The sequence below is a fragment of the Sapajus apella genome, unplaced genomic scaffold (assembly GCF_009761245.1).
Source record: "Sapajus apella isolate SASKATOON/1434 unplaced genomic scaffold, GSC_monkey_1.0 scaffold17, whole genome shotgun sequence".
NCBI lineage: Eukaryota > Metazoa > Chordata > Mammalia > Primates > Cebidae > Sapajus > Sapajus apella.
In genome coordinates this window covers 4,318,266-4,337,882 of record NW_022436957.1, presented here as the reverse complement: position 1 = coordinate 4,337,882, position 19,617 = coordinate 4,318,266, and positions in this window count along the sequence as shown.

Sequence of the window (19,617 nt, the reverse complement as noted above, 5' to 3'; positions counted from 1 at the left end):
GTTTGATAGCTTGCCTTTTCATGACTTTAATAAATTTCATCTCATCTTGACCAAGTATAAATCACTGATCAATGAAGTAAATGAATGAAATAGAACTAATAAAAGGCAAATTCTGCACATATTAGCAAAGTGAGATATCTTCCTTCAGGACCTTTTTAATCCCGATTTTGGCAGAGATAACTTTTAGGACAGATTTTTTTTTTTTTTAATTTTCAGAGCATAAAACGTATTAACATATAAGCTCTGAGGCAATACAGTTTTGTTTTTAACTTTTCTTTTCGTTCTTATTTTCTTTTTTTTTTCTTTAAAGACAGGGTTTCACTGTTGCCAAGACTGGAGTGAAGTGATATAATCATAGATCACTGCAGCCTCGAACCTCTGGGCTCAAGCAATCCTCCCAACTTAGCTTCCCAAGTAGCTAGGTCTACTGGTATACGCCACTGTGCTTCCCTAATTTTTAAATATTTTTGTAGAGACTGTGGTCACACCAGGTTGCCCAGACTGGTCTTGACCTCCTGGCCTCAAGTGACCCTCCTGCCTCAGCATCCCAAAGTGCTGGGACTAAAGGAATGAGCCACCATACCTGGCTACAATATAGTGTAAACCAAAAATAAAAATTTAAGCCCCCAACCATCTGAATGGACCCTAGTTCATGGCCCAGAGCATTTCAAAGTTTACCTGGAAAACTAGTTCAGGCAATGATAGGAAGGGGGAATTGGACATGCATCATTATTCCCTCTTCCCTTCTACAATTCAGACACAGTTGACCTTAAAACTGATGATACATCAGACTCTCTAAGTCTGTTGTAAAACATTTACAGCCTATCCTCTCTGAAACCTGTTACCTGGAGGTTTCATCTGCATAATAAAACCTCGGTCTCCATAGCCCCTTACCTTAATCCAGACATTCCTTTTTATTGATTCCAGGTTTTTAGTTAATAACTCTTTCAACCAATTGCCAATCAGTCCATTTTTGAATCTGCCTATGACCTGGAAGCCCTCCAACCTTCTAGTTGTCCTGCCTTTCCAGACTGAACCAACATACATCTTATATGTATTGATTAAGGTCTTATGTCTCCCTAAAATGTACAGAACCAAGTTGTAGCCTGACCACCTCAGGCACGTGTTCTTAGGATCTCCTGAGGGCTATGTCATGGATCACTGATCACTCATATTTGGCTCAGAAAAAATATCTTCAAATATTTCACTGAGTTTGACTTTTTTTTGTCGACAATTGCTTTATGATGTATCCTGATGTTGTTTAGCAAGTTGACATGAATACTAGAATTGCTAGATGTCAGCTGAAACTGGCTGGTATCAACGAAGCATTCTTAGACTCTAAGAACATGTCTGTTATGCAGATCTTGTGGTTACCACTCAAACATGAAAAAGTATTTAATCAAATGAAGATCTTTTAGTACATCTGCTGTGTGTAAAGTGTAGATGCATTTTCTAAGTATGGTTATTTTTCCTTTTTTTGAGGAATCAAATTATAACTATGATCTTTTGTGCAAATGTATAGTTTATTTGCAATCATTTGGACACCTAGGTCTTTATACAAAACAAAGGCATTTTAAAATTTTGCATTATGGCTGAGCATGGTGGCTCACAGTTCTAATCCCAGCACTTTGGGAAGCCGAGGTGAGCAGATCACTTTAGGTCAGGAGTTCAAGACCAGCCTCGCCAACATTGTGAAATCTCATCTCTAATAATACAAAAATTAGCCAGGCGTGGTGTTGCGTGCCTGTAGTCTCAGATACTCAGGAGTCTGAGGTAAGAGAACTTTTTGAGCCTGACAGGCGGAGGTTGCAGTGGGCCTTGATAGTGCCACTCTGCTCCAGCATGGGTGACAGAGTAAAACTGTGTCTCAAAAATCAAATAAAATTTCGCAGCATTAGGGGAGTTTTTAAAATTTACACTTGTATTCTTTTTCATCTCAAACTGTGCTAGTTATTTATGTCAAAGCAGAATTATGTAAGTCAGAAAAGGCATATGGAATTATATGGAGTAGATTTTAGGGATAACAAATAGTACAATGAGTTATAAAAAGATGTCTAAAATTACTGAGATATTTTAATTAGCAGCTAGAGAAACAATGACGGGGAAGAGTAAAGTTAGAATCTTCCACTCCCATTGCTAATTAGTCATTGCTATTGTATGCAATACAGTTGAACATTAATAAAACTTCCAGTCATATTTCTGCAGATGCCACGTGACATCTGTCAGAGAACTGCTATTTGCTTTGCAGCATTTCTTGCAGCCTTTTTGGCTTTTGTTTCTTGCAGTCTTTTTAGCTTCATGTGTATACCTTTAAAACATTATATTTTAAAAAATACATACATAGATAGCTGGTATAGATCACTGTGACCTTTTAATTACAAATTTAATTTCCCTTATGTGAAACAATCAGGTATGGAGAAGTTCTCCACAACTATGCAAAGGACAACTGGGTTTCCTAGGGTTACATCATGTCTACGGAATAGTTCGGGACGAAGGCATTATTGTGTGGCTATTAAAAATTGGTAGCTTAAAAATATGCATGTTGGTTAAAGTTTCATATTGGTTAGAGTTTTCGAAATAATTGATCAGAACTTTATATGCCTGTGTGCGTTTTTGATATATGTACACTAACAGGCTGGAAACATCTAGCTTTGCTGATGTACAAAATCCAGAACAATATCTTAAGAAAGCCTTTTAGTCATAGAAAATAATGTAACATATCAGGGATTTAATTTAAAGTTATTTCCAGTAAGAGAGGAGTTTTTTTCACTTCCTTGGGATGTATAAAATTGTGAAGAATTGAGAGAAACTGCAGTTCAGAGTTAAAAGGGTAGAATTTACAATTCCCAAGGGAAAATGTATTATCAAGGTTTCCTGAATCACATCATCTCATGGTCAATGCCAAATAACAGATGCAATAAATATTTCCTTAAAAAACAATAATCATGTAGACAAAAATGAATGTAAGCAAAACATAAATTACAATTTCTAAATCAGCACTAATAACAAAAGAAAAGTGCAACTCTTCATCGGGATTAAGGAAAGACAGTGAAAAAGGGTTGCAGTCTGACTAACCTCCACATAACCCCGGGGAATGATGTCTGGAGTTTCACAGACTGACTCAACCATCAGTTATGGGTGCAACTTTCTGCTTTCCTCTAGCAACCGGACAAGAGAAATAGGAGTTCGCCTTCCCATTGATGTTGCAGGTATAAACACAGAAGAGTAGTGTATAAAAAGCAGCAACAAGAGTAAGAGCGTCTTAATAATGCCTCACAGAAGTTTATGGGGCTGCCTGCTTTTAGAGAGATATGTGATCAGTTGCCTTAGTTTTCTCAACATTCCATGCTTATCTATCAATTTCCCAGAAGTATAATAGTTTAAGTAGAAATATTTCAGTCCTAGTTAGCTAATCTGGGAGAAAGCTGACAACCTGCTTGTTCTCAGTGCAATGTACCCTCTTGCTTCGCTGTCCTGGCCCCATGATTCTGTAGGTGTGTGAACAAGGGAAATAAGAAAAGGTTACATTTTACTTACCAAACACCAGCACATTAAGCACCTTTCCATTTTCTAGCTACTTTAACATTGACCTGGGAAGTGGCAGAGTATTCATGTTGTTGTCTTTCATTACATTCTATCTCTTTTTTAAAAAAGATACTGCTTGGAATTGTATTAAATTAAAAGGTTGCACCACTCTTTTTCATCCCCTCAGCAAGGTATATTTTATATTTCTTCATTCATTGAGAATGTGGCTTTGTCCTTCACTATGAGCACAAAGTTCCTGGAAATATATATTTACACACACACACACACACACACACACGACTAAGAAAAGAAAAACATATATAGATGTGTATATAATCTCTATATATTCAAATCAATTTTATTAGTCGTTCTGTAGTTTTAGCTGCTATTATGAATAAAAACATAATCTAGGCCGGGCGCGGTGGCTCAAGCCTGTCATCCCAGCACTTTGGGAGGCCAAGGCGGGCAGATCATGAGGTCAAGAGATCAAGACCATCCTGGCTAACATGGTGAAACCCTGTCTCTACTAAAAATACAAAAATTAGCTGGGCGTGGTGGCATGTGCCTGTAGTCCCAGCTACTCGGGAGGCTGAGGCAGGAGAATTGCTTGAACCCAGGAGGTAGAGGTTGCAGTGAGCTGAGATTGTGCCACTGCACTCCACCTTGGCTCCTGGAGACAGAGTGAGACTCTGTCTCGAACAAAAACCAAAAAACAAAAAACATAATCTAATTTTGAAATTTATTCTATTGGAATAAAATGCAAGAAAAATTTGACATATATGGCTCATATCTTACTACTTTACCTCACTAATTCTTAAGTACCTTTAATTGTTTTTTCAATTTTCAAGATATTTAGTGTCAGCGTCTACAAACTAAATATTGTTGCAACTTTAAAATACATAGTAATAATTTAAAAATTGCTTTATCTTTCTGCTCTAGCAAGAATCTTCAAAGCCATGTTAAATAAGAGCGGTACTGGTGTTCATTCTGTATTTTTTCCCTTGATTTTTAAAAGAAATTTATAATTGCTTTCTTCTTACAATGATATTTGCTGTTAAACAGTCTTTTTCATCATATGGTCATGTTCTTCTAGTCCTACCTTACCTAGAGAATTTTTAGGAATAGCCTCACATATTTAGGCAATTTACCAAATGCCTTTCCATCATCACCTCCCATGAATGTAAACAGATGGTTTTCTCCTTTAATTTAATAAAATAAATCATCTTAATCCATGTATTCATGCTTTCATCCAATATTAAAAATATTGGTCATTCTCTTGAATATAGTAGATTCTATCGGGTTATAATTTATTTAGAATGTTTGCATCTAATCATGCACAATAAGCATATAGAATTGTCTTACAAATTTTTCCATTATTTTGCACTCACCCTTAGCAAGTTATAGCTTAAAAGTTATGCTGACATCATGAAATCGGGCAATTTTCCAGCTTTTCCTTTAGCCTAGAAAAGTTTATGTTACATAGAAATGATTTGTTCCTTAAAGCTCAAACAGAACACAACTGTGAAACCATCTGGGCCTGATGTATATTATTTTTTAACTTGGCATCTCTTTAATTACCTTTTCAACACCTTTCTTTATTTGTAGATTCAGTTTTCTGCCTCTTTGGGAAGCCAGTTTGAATATTTTTGCAGGAAACTAGCCTTTCTCTTCAGAATTCTCATATTTATTGCCATGGAAGTACATAGACTATGCTTTTATAATATTTCTTTTAATCTCTTAAATCTGTGATTTTATTGCCCTCTGATTCACAATCTCATTCATTTCTTTCTGCCATCTTATTTTTTCTTAATCTAATATGCTAGTAGTTTTTCTGTTTTATAGTTAATTTCAGAAAAATGATGTTGGGATATATTTTTGTTGGCTACCATTTATACTATGTTAGCAATTTATGTTTTTACCTTTATTCTCTTTTACTATTTAAATTATTTTTTTCTAGTTTCTTACATTGAATATTTCATTTATGTTCACTCTTTTTTCATGTTAATAATGCAGACTTGTGGATATAAACCGGTTTATCACAGATTTTGGCATATAGAATTAGCTTTTTCATTACTTCCTAGATAACTGACATATCTGTTATGACTCTCCCTTTGAGCTGAATATTGTTTAATATCATGTTTTTATTCAATTTACAAATAGGTCACTTGATTTACAGATGATTAGGTTTTTGAGGTCATTTTGTATTGTTGATACCCAGCTTCTGTTGTTTATGAAAGTGTTTTGTAAAATCTGGACATTTTACTTGATAGGATTTTGTTTTGGTTAAGCCACAGCCAGTATGTATATAAGCGTATGCATACACACATGTATCCATCAATACATGCAGGCCAGGCATGGTGGCTCATTCCTATAATCCTAGCACTTTGGGAGGCTGAGGTGGGAGGATCACTTGAAGTCAAGCATTTGAGACCAGCCTGGCCAACATGTTGAAACCCCAACTCTACTAAAATATATATATATATAAATTAGCTGGGTGTGGTGACATGCGCCTGTAGTTCCAGCTACTGGGGAGGCCGAGGCAAATCGCTTGAACCCAGGAGGTAGAGGTTGCAGTGAATTGAGATCATGCTACTGCATCCAGCCTAGGCAACAGAGTGAGACTCTGTCTCAAATAAATAAATAAATAAATACAAATGCATAGATAGAAATATAATTATAGACATAGGTATAGATACAATTATAGATGTCGAGGTAGATGATATAGATGTATAGATATCCTACCCATATCTCCTTGATCTGTATAATTTTCATGGACACTTCTCTGGTGTTCCAGTCTTCCACCTCCCAGCACCTGTGTCATTTTGCCTAAGGGACTTTTCAGGCCACCAGTTTCAGCTCCCGCAAAGCACGAATCATACAGGACATGTTAGGAGTCAATGCCTCCTACACCAGCTTCCAACAATGGCTGAAGGGTGTTGGTGACTAGCAGTTCCAGCTCCCTCTTGTCTTGGGAGTGAGAATGCTCAGGCGTGTGCTCTGCTCTATCTGCCATTCTGCAGAATGAAGCTCCAACTGCCCACAGCAATCACACTGTTTCCAAGGACAGCACACCCCTTTCAGGCTCCTTCCTTTGTCTTTTTCTCTTTTCTCCCTCTGATGTTTCCTAGGCTCACATTCCGTCGTAAAAGTGATCACATTAAAATCTTGGTCTCAATGTCTGTTCCTAACTTTCTCTCTCCCTCTCTCATATTGGAAAACAAAATACAGTTTTCTCTCCTGCTATCCTAATGTCTAGAGGCAGGTACTTCTGTTACATAATTTGATCAGAATAGAAACATCTGTACTGTTTTTGTAACAGTTCTTGGCGAGTATTGTCTATATTACAGAACTTAAAATCTGTGTTCTGATTCAGGTTGCAACCCATTATCTTGAATACAGTGATGAGACATCCAGCTCGGCTTGCTGTGGGCAGAGGCTTTGCCCACCTGCAAAGTATGCAGCTGCAAATGACATCACTCAGCTCTTGTTTTTGTCTAATAATGTTTCTCAAAGCAATAGCTGACAGGTGTTAGGGATCCTCACCACCAAGTTGAGTCTTATTCAGACACAGCTAGAGACTGTTATTATCTCAGGTCAGTATCTTCTTCAACAAGAATAACGAGTATCTTCTTTGACAACAATAACAGAAATCCAATTTGGGACAATCTAAATCAGAACCAAGCCATTTCTATTTTGAGGGGAAAAAAATAACCTGAAAACTTTGACCTACCTCATCATGATATGTGGTATGACTTGATCTGAATCTACACGCTTTTTTTCTGATTTGAAAAAAAATCCAACCAAAACAAAGCAAGGAAAGATATTATGTGCTGCTGAATTACAGTCTGTAGCAGTTTTAGACTGGATGCAGCTGAGATTGGAAAGCCTAAGGGGTTCACATCTCTGTAGCATTCAAGCTGATGGAAATTGGAGGATTCCTGGAATGCAATCCTTTTTAAAGTTCTTAAATAAGGGTTTAGGGGCCTTGTTGTAATATGCCAAGGCAGTTTAATAGAGGATGGGTAAGTTATCCCTCTGCCTCCTCCACATGATCTACTTACACAGATCGTAAGTCCTGTAATGCATGAATTGCCATCAGAGATTAAATGCTTAGAAAGGAAATAGATATGATTTAGATGAAACCCACATTATGCTGGTTTTTTTTTTTCTCTCAAATGGTATTTAGAAGAATAAGGAGAGCATTACTATTTAAAATACCAAAGCCTCTTTCCGGCTTATCTAGTCATCTGCTATAGATGAGGTTTTATCAGGAGTTCTTAATCAAGAATGATTTCAGAGGTTGAGTTCACTTGAGTGTCAAAGTGTGTACTGAGACAAATTCATTCAGTGAATTCTTTTGATTTAATAAAAAACAACTCAAAATAATAAGTGTCACATTTTGGGATCATGTGGCTATGATATTTAAATATTTAAAGTATTTTGCATATTCAACTGAACATCTCTCTAATCATTTTGTATAGATAATCTGAAAGACAACCAAATCTCTTGGTTTTAAATGCTGGATAGTCATGATAATGCTACATTTTTTGTTACCAAATGTTGGTGAAGAAACACACTGGATACACATATATGTAAGCAATTATAGTTACTTATTCCTATAAAGTGGGATAACCATGTTTTGATTTTTTTCCCAATGAAATTTAGTTTAACTCAAGACTCTTTCTTTCTTTCTTTTCTTTCTTTCTCTCCTCTATTTTCTTTTTCTTTTTTTGTTTCTGTTCTGTTTTCATTTCTTTCTTTTTCTGCTTTCTTTCTTCTTTTCTTTCTTCATTTTTCCTTTCCCTCCCTCCTTCCCTCCCTCATTCCTTCCCCACTCTCCCACTCTCCCTTTCTTTTTCTTTTTCTTTCTATTTCTTTCTTCATTTTCTCTTTTCTTTCTTTCCTTCCTTCCTCTCTTTCTTCCTTTGTCCCTCCCCTTCCCAACTCTCCACTCCCCCCCTTTCCTTTCATTTTCTTTTTTTGTTACGCTCTTAGTATATCTGGGGAGAATAAAACAATGAATAAACATATCCCAGAAGTTCTAGAGCAAGGGTGTTCAATCTTTTGGCTTTCCTGGGCCACATTGGAAGAGAAAGAATTGTCTTGGGCCACACATAAAATACACAAACACTAACAAGATGAGCTAAAAAGATGCAAAAAAAATCTGATATTGATTTAAGAAAGTTTACAAAATCATGTTGAGCAGCATGGAAAGCAGTCCTGGGCTGCATGCGGGGAGCAGGTTGGACAAGCTTACTCTAGAGGCTTATGGAGAATGGAACTAAGTCATCATGATGGGAAGGTTGAATCACTGTTATCAATTCTTTCAGCCTTCCTGCTTCAAGAATTATGCATCCATGCAGGATGGTGGCTCTGCAATGCTGTCTGTTGCAGGAGGGAGCAGCCTTTCCTTCCTGCCGTGGTGGTACAGGGCTTGGTGAGAGGATTTGGATTGGCCAGTGGAAATTGAGTGATGGGGTAAGGATCCGGCCTGGGGCCAAAGTCTCAGGGAGGTCTCACGTTTCCCTTCCCACTCCAGTATTCCTGTGATCTGCCTTCAGGACAGCATGTCCACAGAGGTATCAATCAAAAAAGAATGGAATGGTACATGAACCTTAAATGAACACCAACTGCTGCTTGAAGCAGAGTGGTGCCAGCTCCCCTACAGAGCCATGAGTGTTCAAGTGTTTTCTGTTATGATTGGCTGGGTTTTGGCCTGATCCCTTTTGCTCAGCATTATTGCAGCAAGTGTGGCACAGTAGATGACCTAACTATGGTGTGCCCATATAATGAAAACTTGCCTGAAAGTCACTTGACTAAAGGGACACATGGTTCAAACAAAATAAGGATTTTGCAAAATTACAGGCATCTGCACACAACCACATCCTATTCTGGGGAAAGCTCCATCATCCACAGTTCCCCACTGAGAGAAAAGATCTACATGTCTTTTTACATATAAATTTCTTATCAATATTTTGAAAATCTTCAACAAAAGGAAAGACGCTTCCTTGGTGGTAAAAACAGAAGAGAAAATGTAACAGAGAAGAAGTAGTAGTGAAAAACCAAAGTTCTGAGAATAGGAGAGCAACAAAGTGATGATAGGTGATCAAAGTTGTCTTTCAAGCTTTCTTCTCTCTGTGATTCTGCCTATACTTGGGTTCGTGTTCTTGCAGGGATGGCTGCCTTAGTGATTCCAGCTGCCTGTCTCTTCTGCAAGGTGGCATCTTGATGGTGATTCCCTCGTTTTCATATTTTTAGATGTGTCCTCATTGCTTGAAGATAAATGGAATGATTTTGTGGCGTTGAAACTGGGAAAATCCAATACACACGTTCGTCAAGAGGAGGCTGAATTATTTTCTTTGTCAAGGTGCTGCTGGCTTTCCCTGTATTAATGCTTATATTAGAAAATATCTACACTGCAGGTTCACAACACCACTCCAGATGCTTTAGAGATCTGGGCATCGTGTGTGCTGTTATTTTTATGGTTGGTGATGGTTTTATGGTGTTTGAACACCTGGTTGATGCCAGACATTATATTATGTACTGGGGAAGAAAAATGCTGCATCTCTTCCCCTAGGAATCCAGTTGGGCAAATAGATGTATACAAAGATAGTTTCCATGCAGTCTATTAAATGTTTATGTGGGTGCTATGGAACCACAGAGGATAGGCACAGCAACTGCTTCCTGAAATTCACATGACCTTTAAATAACTGCCTTGAGATGCCCATTTATGAATAAAGGAAAAAAAGAAGAGTGCCCAAGTTTCCTCATTTGCTCACTTGCTTACTATAGTGCATTTATGCCTGCATTTTTAGAGTGAATGTCCACAAGTTCAAAATCCCTAAAGGGAGTTCAAATCAACTCTTCCTATGAAAGACGTTTCTGTCCATTTCAGAGATGAGGGTATCTTGGTAAGAGAGAAATAGGAACAGCATTGCAGAGAGGGATGGACCAGGAGGATGGAAAATGTCTGCTCATCTTGAGTCCAGTCTTTACAACCCCATTTCAGAACTGTTTCAATCGTCATGAATTCCTCCCATATTAGGGATGCATACTCAAATAAATCCCCAAACACATCTAGGTTAGATATAAATTAGTTTTCATTATCTTGCTTTCAGGATAATTCATGCCGCTACAGCATGCTTTCAGAACAGTGAAAAAATAAGTTAAGAGGATTCAAATCGAAGTTTAAAAGTTTTCCCTCTAGAAATTAGAAGGACAACATTAGTATTAATAGTGTTTAAACTATTGTGTTAAATATTAACATTTTCCACTTGAAATTTAATAATGTATGGAAGAGTAACACATACATTAGTATTTCAGAGGTACAAATGATGAAAGATAACGAGGCTCTTGTCTTCAGAATGCGACTAAAAAATCAGAATATTTAAAGCAGAATATTCTAGTTTTATAAGCCTTGATCCTGTCATCATTAGTATGTAGTGTCTAGGCTGATCTTACAGAAAACCTCAAGGGAATATATTTTAAAACTTTCCAGTCTCATAGAGTCATTCAAGAAAACGGATGTCTTCCTGTGGTTGAAAACAAGGTTGAAAATGTGTGATCCTGTTAAGAAAGAAAACTAGGTTCTTTTTTGTATTCTATTCTGTATAAACATATGTACACTTTTTCCCCTTACTTACATTTAGAGTTTTCAGAGCTGAAGGCCAAGATTTAGTGCCAGCTCTTTCACACCTTTGATATCTTAAGAGTGCCGGCCAAAAAAACATACACAATGCTCACTTAATTTGCATAATATCCAGGGCTCTAAAGAGGTTGTAACAAATGTTACCAAAAAATCTTGTAAGGAATATGCTTGCCTGATGTTTAAAGCTATTGATATGATTCTGCTTAGAAAGTGACTTTTGATGTTGCCAATTTGGGTGTCAGTTGGAGTTATTATGCCTGAAAAAAATTCACTTAACTCTTTCATATATGGTGGACTGTGATTGTCCTGTTGCAGATAAACACTTCCAAGCCCTCGCTTCTGTTATTCATTGCTGTCAGTAGCCTTCTGAGACAGCACACCATGGTGCCTGCTCTCTCATCCTCATGCCTTGCATAATTGCATCCTGTTGAGAGTGGGCTGGAAGGAGCAAGTGGCTTCTGAGGCATGGAGCACTGCCAAAGTGTTGGGATGATGCGTCTGAGGCTAAGCCACAAAAACGCTAACTTTTGTGGTCTTTTTTCTCTTTCTGGGCCTTCTCACCTGTTTGTTTTCATGAAGAAAGTTGTGAGCTGCCCATGGACAGGCCTGTATGACAGGGAACTGGTCAACAGCCAACAAGGAATAGAGGGCCTCCATGCAGCAGCCCATGAGGAACTGAATCCCTCCAATCACCTTGCAAGGAAGCTTGGAAAAGGATCCATCTACAGGCTTGAGATGACTGATGTCCCAGCTGACTGCAACCTCATTAGAGGGCTCAGCTAAGCAATGCCAAAATTCCTCATCATTATATTTTGAGATGTTTTGTTACATGACAATAGGCAATAGTAGTCCCCCCTCTTGTCCGTGAGAGAGATGTTCCAAGATCCGGAATGGATGCCTGAAACCGAGTATAGTACTGAACCCTATAAACAGTGCTTTTTCTTATACCTATATACATTAGATACATATGATGAAGTTTAATGTATAAATAAGGCACAGTAAGAGATGAACAACAATAACTAATAATAAAATTGAACAATTATAACAATATCTTGTGAAGTTAAGTGATATCTCCCTCTTTCTCTCAAAATATCATATTGTACTATATTCACCTGATATGGTTAGGCCTTATGTCCCCACCAAAATCTCATCTTGAATTGTAATCCCCATTAATCCCCACGTGTGAAGGGACAGACCAGGTGGAGGTAATTGAATCATGGGGGTGGTTTCCCCCATGCTGTTCTCCTGATAGTGAGTTCTCACAAGATCAGATGGTTTTATAGAGGGTCCTTTCCACCTCACTCAGCACTTCTCCTTCCTGCTGCCTTGTGAAGAAGTTGCCTTGCTTCCCCTTCACCTTCCACCATGATTGTAAGTTTCCAGAGGCCTCCCCAGCCATGCCGAACTGTGAGTCAATTAAACCTCTTTCCTTTATACATTACACAATCTTGGGCAGTTCTTTATAGCCATACAAAAACAGACTAATATATCACCCTTCTTGTGATGGTGTGAGATGATAACATGCCTACCTCATTAGATGAAATGAGGTGAATAACAGGCATTGTGACACAGGCATTGTGATATAGTGTTAATCTGCTATTGACCTTCTGACAAGGCATCAGAAGGAGTGTCATCTGCTTTGGGTGATCCCAGGTCTTTGAGTTATGATGATGTCTATGGGTGAATGTCAGGAGCAGATGATGTCCATGACTCTTGGGTGGGTAGGGAGTTATGTGTCCAGCATGGAGATGCTTGACAAAGGGATAATTTACATCCCAGGCAGGACAGAGCAGGACAGTGGGAGATTTCATCATGCTATGCAGAATGGCACGCAGTTGAAAACGTATGAATTGTTTATTTTTGGAACTCTCCATGCAATATTTTCCAGCTGCAGTTGACTGCAGGTAACTGAAACTGCAGACAGAGAAACTGTGGATAAGGGGACTACTATAATGCATTCACTATCCTTCATCTCTGAATGTGAACAACTCCAGAAAACTACTTGGCTAGGTAATTTCTCAGTAAATAGAAAGTACTATGTTCTACCTTTTGGTATCTGGAAATAGCTAACTAGGCATTTACTAAATATTGGGTGAAATTAACTAAATTATAGATTAAGCACAAGTCAGTTGCTGAGAATACTAAGATTAATACACATGATCTATGGTTATGGTTGAAATGTCTCTGATAGTAATTTTTGGCAGAATTGGTTTAAAGCCCAAAATTGACCACTTGACCAATTTGACCAACAAATTGATTTGTTATGTGATCTTGAGGGGGTGAATTGACCTCTTTGAGCTTATTGTCTGATAAACTGAATTGGAAATAATAAAACCTATCTTGCAGCATTTTTGTGAGCATAAAATAATGTGTGTGGAGGAGCTGACATTTAGAGGGATCTTAATCCACCACAAATATTATCTTTGTGTCACCAGTCACCAAAGAGCTCTTAAGAAGGGTAGAAATGATTGTGATAAATGTGATGCATGTGCAAACAGAGGTGAATTCAGTGTGCAGCAGGGAGGCACATAGAGCATCACTTATTTCTCTAAATGTTACCATTTTCAGTTAGCTGCCTCTTAAGAGAGGAAATCAAAAATGAACAGGCCAATAGTGATTTTTCCCCTTAGCAAGTCTTCATTAGCTAGTTTTGAAGGCATGGCCAGCCTTATTAATTACGTGTCTTCTTAAGTCATGTTGGAAGTAAGAGAATGTGCAGGCTTGATCTGTACAACTGCATGCAATGCAAAGAATTTATTTAAAAAACATATGCATATATACACACACTTTACCTAATGAATGACTGGCTCTACTTCATTGTACAGTGTACAGCCTGATAATAAATGCCAGGTCTGCATAATACAGAAAGGGTTATTAAACATTTCTTTGGTCTTACTTTCAAGAAACGAGAATTTAGATAACGCATATATAGCTCATGGAAATGTCTTATTGCAAACAGACTTGTTTTAATGTTCAATTACCATTTTTTTTGAGCTTCATTTGTACAACCACACTGAGTAGTTTGAGTTTCTTATCTTCTGGTGTTCTCTCTCTATCTGTCTCTCTCTCCACATACACACTCACACTACACACACACACACACACACACACACTCACATTCACACACGTATATTCCAGCCAAATTCCTTGCACATATACAGTGGAAATATTTACCTTTGTGTTTTTTTTGTTTTGTTTTGTTTTGTTTTTTGTCTACTGCCATACTGCAATCTTAAATAAATGCTGAACTACTTCAGTGCATGGAGTAGAATCAAATGCAGCTTCTAAACCACTCATTCACAGCCAGTAGCTTTTTGCAAGAGAATAGCTGGGCCTCACACTCTTGCTAAGTCTTCCAAAAGAAGAAAGGCTGCAGCAACCACCTCCTTGGTGTAAAGCAGCATTATAAGGCCTTCTGGATACTTAGTAGGGCACGTTTTCTTATGCTTTTGACCTGGTGTGTTGAAATAAAGTGTTTTGATATGTGGAAAGCAAAGCAATTTTTTTTCCCTTTGGCAATGTCTACCTCTATTTTACAGTTTGCCAAAACATTTCTCTTTTCAAAAGTTATCATTTTAGACTACAGAAATGCTATGGATATCACTTATTGTATTTTCTGAATAATTTTTAAAGACTTCATAACATCTGCCACACCTGTCTTTAATCAAAATAAACCCCTGAAAGATCTTTTCCATTAGATTTTTTATAGTCTTATGGTTCACTATTTCCTTCCTAAAAATTGCTTGTATTCACAAAATAGGATGGACAAGCACATAGTAAATGAAAAGTAAATACAAATATAATTTAAGATAGCAAAATGTTGTGGAGAAATGTTAGTACACTATAACTGTTTCATGTTTTTAATGAGGTGAACATAGGTGAAGGTTAAGTGTGGATTACAGCTTTTCCCCTGAAAACCTTGATGTAGCTCTTTTATGTTTTGAAACATTCAAAATAATTTTTATATAAACAAAGTGAAGTAAGTTCTCACACATTCTGCAGTTCGGCATGACAATTTTGCTAAAGGTAAATGGCAATATGACATTTATTTGGTGTCATCTCGTTACATATATATTTTTTAATTTCTCCAACCAAGAGACTTTCCAAGACTTTCAGCAATAGTAAGATTAAATAAGAAACCATGATCCCAGAAAAGTGTTACAGGAAAAACAAAAATCTTGACATTTTTGTTGATGACAAATTTGTTCTAAGCTAATGATATGATAAATTCTAACAGGTTTTAGAAATCAGCATATTAAAATAACTTCTTATAAAGTGTCACATATGTGCTACCCAGGCTAGGCCACATCTAACTATTATATCTAAGCCATTACCATTGTCTTAATTAACAATATAGGATACCAAATAAATACCACTCTCTACTACAATATCTCTTTTTCTTCGAGATAGGATCTTGCTCTGCATCCAGGCTGGAATGCAGAGACATAATCATGGCTCACTGCAGCCTCCACTTCATAGACACAAGAGATCCTCCTGCATTAAGCGCCTGAGTACCTGGGACTCCAGGAAGGCATCACTACCTCTGGCTAATTTTGTTGTTGTTGTTGTTTTTGTAGAAATGAGGTCCCATTATGTTGCCCAGTCTTTGAACTCCTGGACTGAAGGGACCCTCCTACCTTGGCCTCCCAAAATGCTGAGATTAAGGGCACAAGCCACTGTGCCCCGCCTCCTCCAATATTTTGACAGACATCAGTAATCAATAGCTGCACTCTTTCTGAGCAAGCCTGAATGTAACCTCTTATTTTCTTCTCAACTGTGGTAGTTCAGATCACTATACTAATAATCAGCATTGGTACCATTTGTGATAGACTCAACAGTGACCAGAGTAGAGCAAATCATCATTGAAAGCATTTTTGAAAAATGGAATTGGGAACTGGTAATATTTAGCAAAGAATGACAGGATGCAACAGAACATGGGAGCTCTCTTCAAATATTTAAAGGGTGGCGTATGGAAAAGGAAGTAGATTCACCCTTCGTTATAGCTCTTGAAATCGAAGAACAAGGCAGAAAATTGCAGGGTCTCTGCTTATAATAGAAAATGTCGATTCGTGAAATAAGTGCTCTAAAAATGCAATACTTACTCTCAACCACTGAAACTATTTGAAAGTGGCTGAGGTATTAATCGTTGAGAAGACTTTGGTAACTGTAAAATAGGTGACCAATAAATTAATACCCAGAGGCTAAATTATGATATTAAAACATCCTTGGATTTTCATAAAAATAATTATTTTCCCGCCATTTATACCAGGTTATGTCTGATTAAATTAAAATATTTTAGCACAGCACAACTGCTGAGTTTGATTTGCACACATGATTTATATATTCAAAGAAGACTGGGGACATCTTTCTTTTTGAAAGCTCTTTAGGCAAAAACTAAAGTGGCATTAGAATCAACATGCTCTGTGATGTTATCTGCATTAATTCTGAATGTCATAAACAATTAGAAGCTTTATTAGAGATAAAAGTATTTATCATCATGTATGTCAATGTATTCTCTTAATAAATTAGTAGATGGAGATCATCATTCTAGATTTATTTTTAGCTTCACTTTGACATTTAAGAAATTGTGGTAATGTTATGTCAGAAAGTGCTGAATAAATGCTTGGAATATGTCAAAATTACACAGATGCCATCTTGAAAGGGCTAACTTCAGAAAAGTGCATTTGTGATATCCAAGCATTCATACTGATAGTGAATACAATGATAGAAGACAATGCAAAGCCTTTCCTCACAGATAGCCAAGTGAGAAACATAGAAAGAAGGATGGAGTTAGAAAATCTTTGTATTGTAACCACTACATTGTCATCAATGCCAACTAGATGCCAAAACTAGTTTGATGAACAAGATACGATATATACATAGTCTGAAATATCCCACTGATTTCTTATCAATACCACACATCTTATAAATTGCAAAGGTAAAATTAATAACTTTATAGGGAGATATCCAAGAGACGCCACTTTAACCAAGTGATGAAGTTTATCATCACCAATAATGAGACAGAAGACACCATGTGCATCTGGACATAAAGTACTAGAGGAAAAAAAACACATCTTGTTTTGATGGTATTCCGCCAAAAATAAATAAATTGAATCCAGTTAGCGGAATCATTAAACAAACTCATATTGAAGGACGTTCAACAAAATAACTGGCCTGTGTCTTCAGATATATCAGCTTTATGAACAAACAAAAAACTGAGAGACTGTTCCAGATTGAAGGAAAGTAAAGTTATGAGACAATGTGATGTCATTTATGATTGTGAATTGTATGCTGGACCAGAAAAAATATAGCTAAAAATGACATTATAGCAATAATGGAGAAATTTTCAATATCACTGTGAATTAGATAGCATTGTGCCAATATTATCAATGATACCTATGCTATCAATGAATTGGACAATATTGTATCAATATTAAATTTCTTGATGTTGCTAACTGTAAGAGGTTCATGCAGTTTTTGCCCTTGGGAAATTCATACCAAACTATTTGGTGTTGGGTGAATATGATATCTACAACTTAATTTCAAATAGTTCAGAAAAGGATATTCTTTTTTTTTTTTTTTTTTTTTTTGAGACGGAGTCTTGTTCTTTCACCGGACCGATTACAGTGGCACAATCTTGGCTCACTGCAACCTCCGCTTCCTGGGTTCAAGCGATTCTCCTGCCTCAGCTTCCAGAATAGCTGGGATTACAGGCGCCTGCCACCATGATCAGCTAATTTTTTTGTGTGCATTTTTAGTAGAGATGGGGTTTCACCCTGTTGGCCAGGATGGTCTCGATTTCCTGACATCGTGATCTGCCCACCTCGGCCTCCCAAAGTGCTGGGATTATAGGTGTGAGCCACCACACCTGGCCAATACATGTGTTTTATATATAGAAGTGTGTGTGTTATGTGTGCATTTGTGTGCATGGAAAGACATAGGGGAGAGAAGACAGATAGATGATAGGTAGATAGGTAACTAGAGAGAGAGAGACAGATAGATAGTTAGATAGATAGGCAGACAGAGAGAGAATAGACAGATAGATAGGCGGATGGATGGAAAGACAGACGGCTGGACAGACAGATAGAAGACACACAGACAGACAGAAAGATAGAAAGACAGACAGATAAGCAGATAGATAGATAGATAGATAGTTAGATGATAGATAGATAGATTATAGATAGAGAGATAGATAGGCAGCCAGCAAGCCAGCCAGCCAGACAGATATATAGACAGAAGGAAAGACAGATAGACACACAGACAGATGGATGGACGGAAAGACAGACTGGATGACAAACAGAAGACAGACAGACAGACAGATAGCTAGATAGATAGATAGATAGGCAGCCAACAAGCCAGCCAGACAGACAGACCCACAGATAGACAGCCAGCCAGCAAGACAGCCAGACAGACAGATAGACAAATAGATAGCTAGATACAGATAGACAGATAGATACACATAGATACATAGATACAAATAGATGGAAATATAGACAGATATAAATAGGTAGATAGATGATAGATAGATAAATAGATAGATAGACAGAGCAAAGCAGTTGGGTGCAGTGGTTCATGCCTATAATCCCAGCACTTTGGGAGGCTGAGGCGGGTGGATCACCTGAGGTCAGGAGTTCGAGACCAGTCTGGCCAACATGGCTAAACCTTGCCACTAACAAAAATACAAAAATTAGCCAGGAGTGGTGACCGGTGCCTGTAATTCCAGCTACTTGACAGGCTGAGGCAGGGAGAACTGCTTGAACCCTGGAGGCAGATTTTGCAGTGAGCCAAGATTGCACCACTGCACTCCAGCCTGGGCGACAGAGTAAGATTCTGTCTCAAAAAAAAAAAAAAGACAGAGAAAGCAAAGCCACTGGGCAATTTTTTTTTTTTGAGACAGAGTCTCGGTCTGTCGCCAGGTGCCAGGCTGGTGTGCAGTGGCACGATTGGCTCACTGCAACCTCTGCCTCCCGGGTTCAAGCAATTCTCCTGCCTCAGCCTCCCGAGTAGCTGGGACTACAGGCACATGCCACCATGCCCAGCTAACTTTTGTGTTTTTTAGTAGAGACGGGGTTGCACCATGTTGGCCAGAATGGTCTTGATCTGTTGACCTTGTGATCCACCTGCCTTGGCCTCCCAAAGTGCTGGGATTACAGGCGTGGGCCACCGTGTCCGGCCTGTGGCAAATTTTTAACATGTCCTAAATCTGGTGAATGTTTATAGTAAATTTTATACTATACTTAGATATTTTCTGTGTGCTTGGAATGTATAAAATAAAAATTTATAAAAATAAAAAGAGAACTAGAGATAAAAGTTGGAATAATCAAAAATAAATCTAAACAATGATGCATCTCTGGATAATCAGCTGTTTTTTAGCTCCTTCTGATGAAATTTTTGGCTGAATTAACTTTAACAGTGGATCTCACTTTCTGATCGTTTTGTGCTGT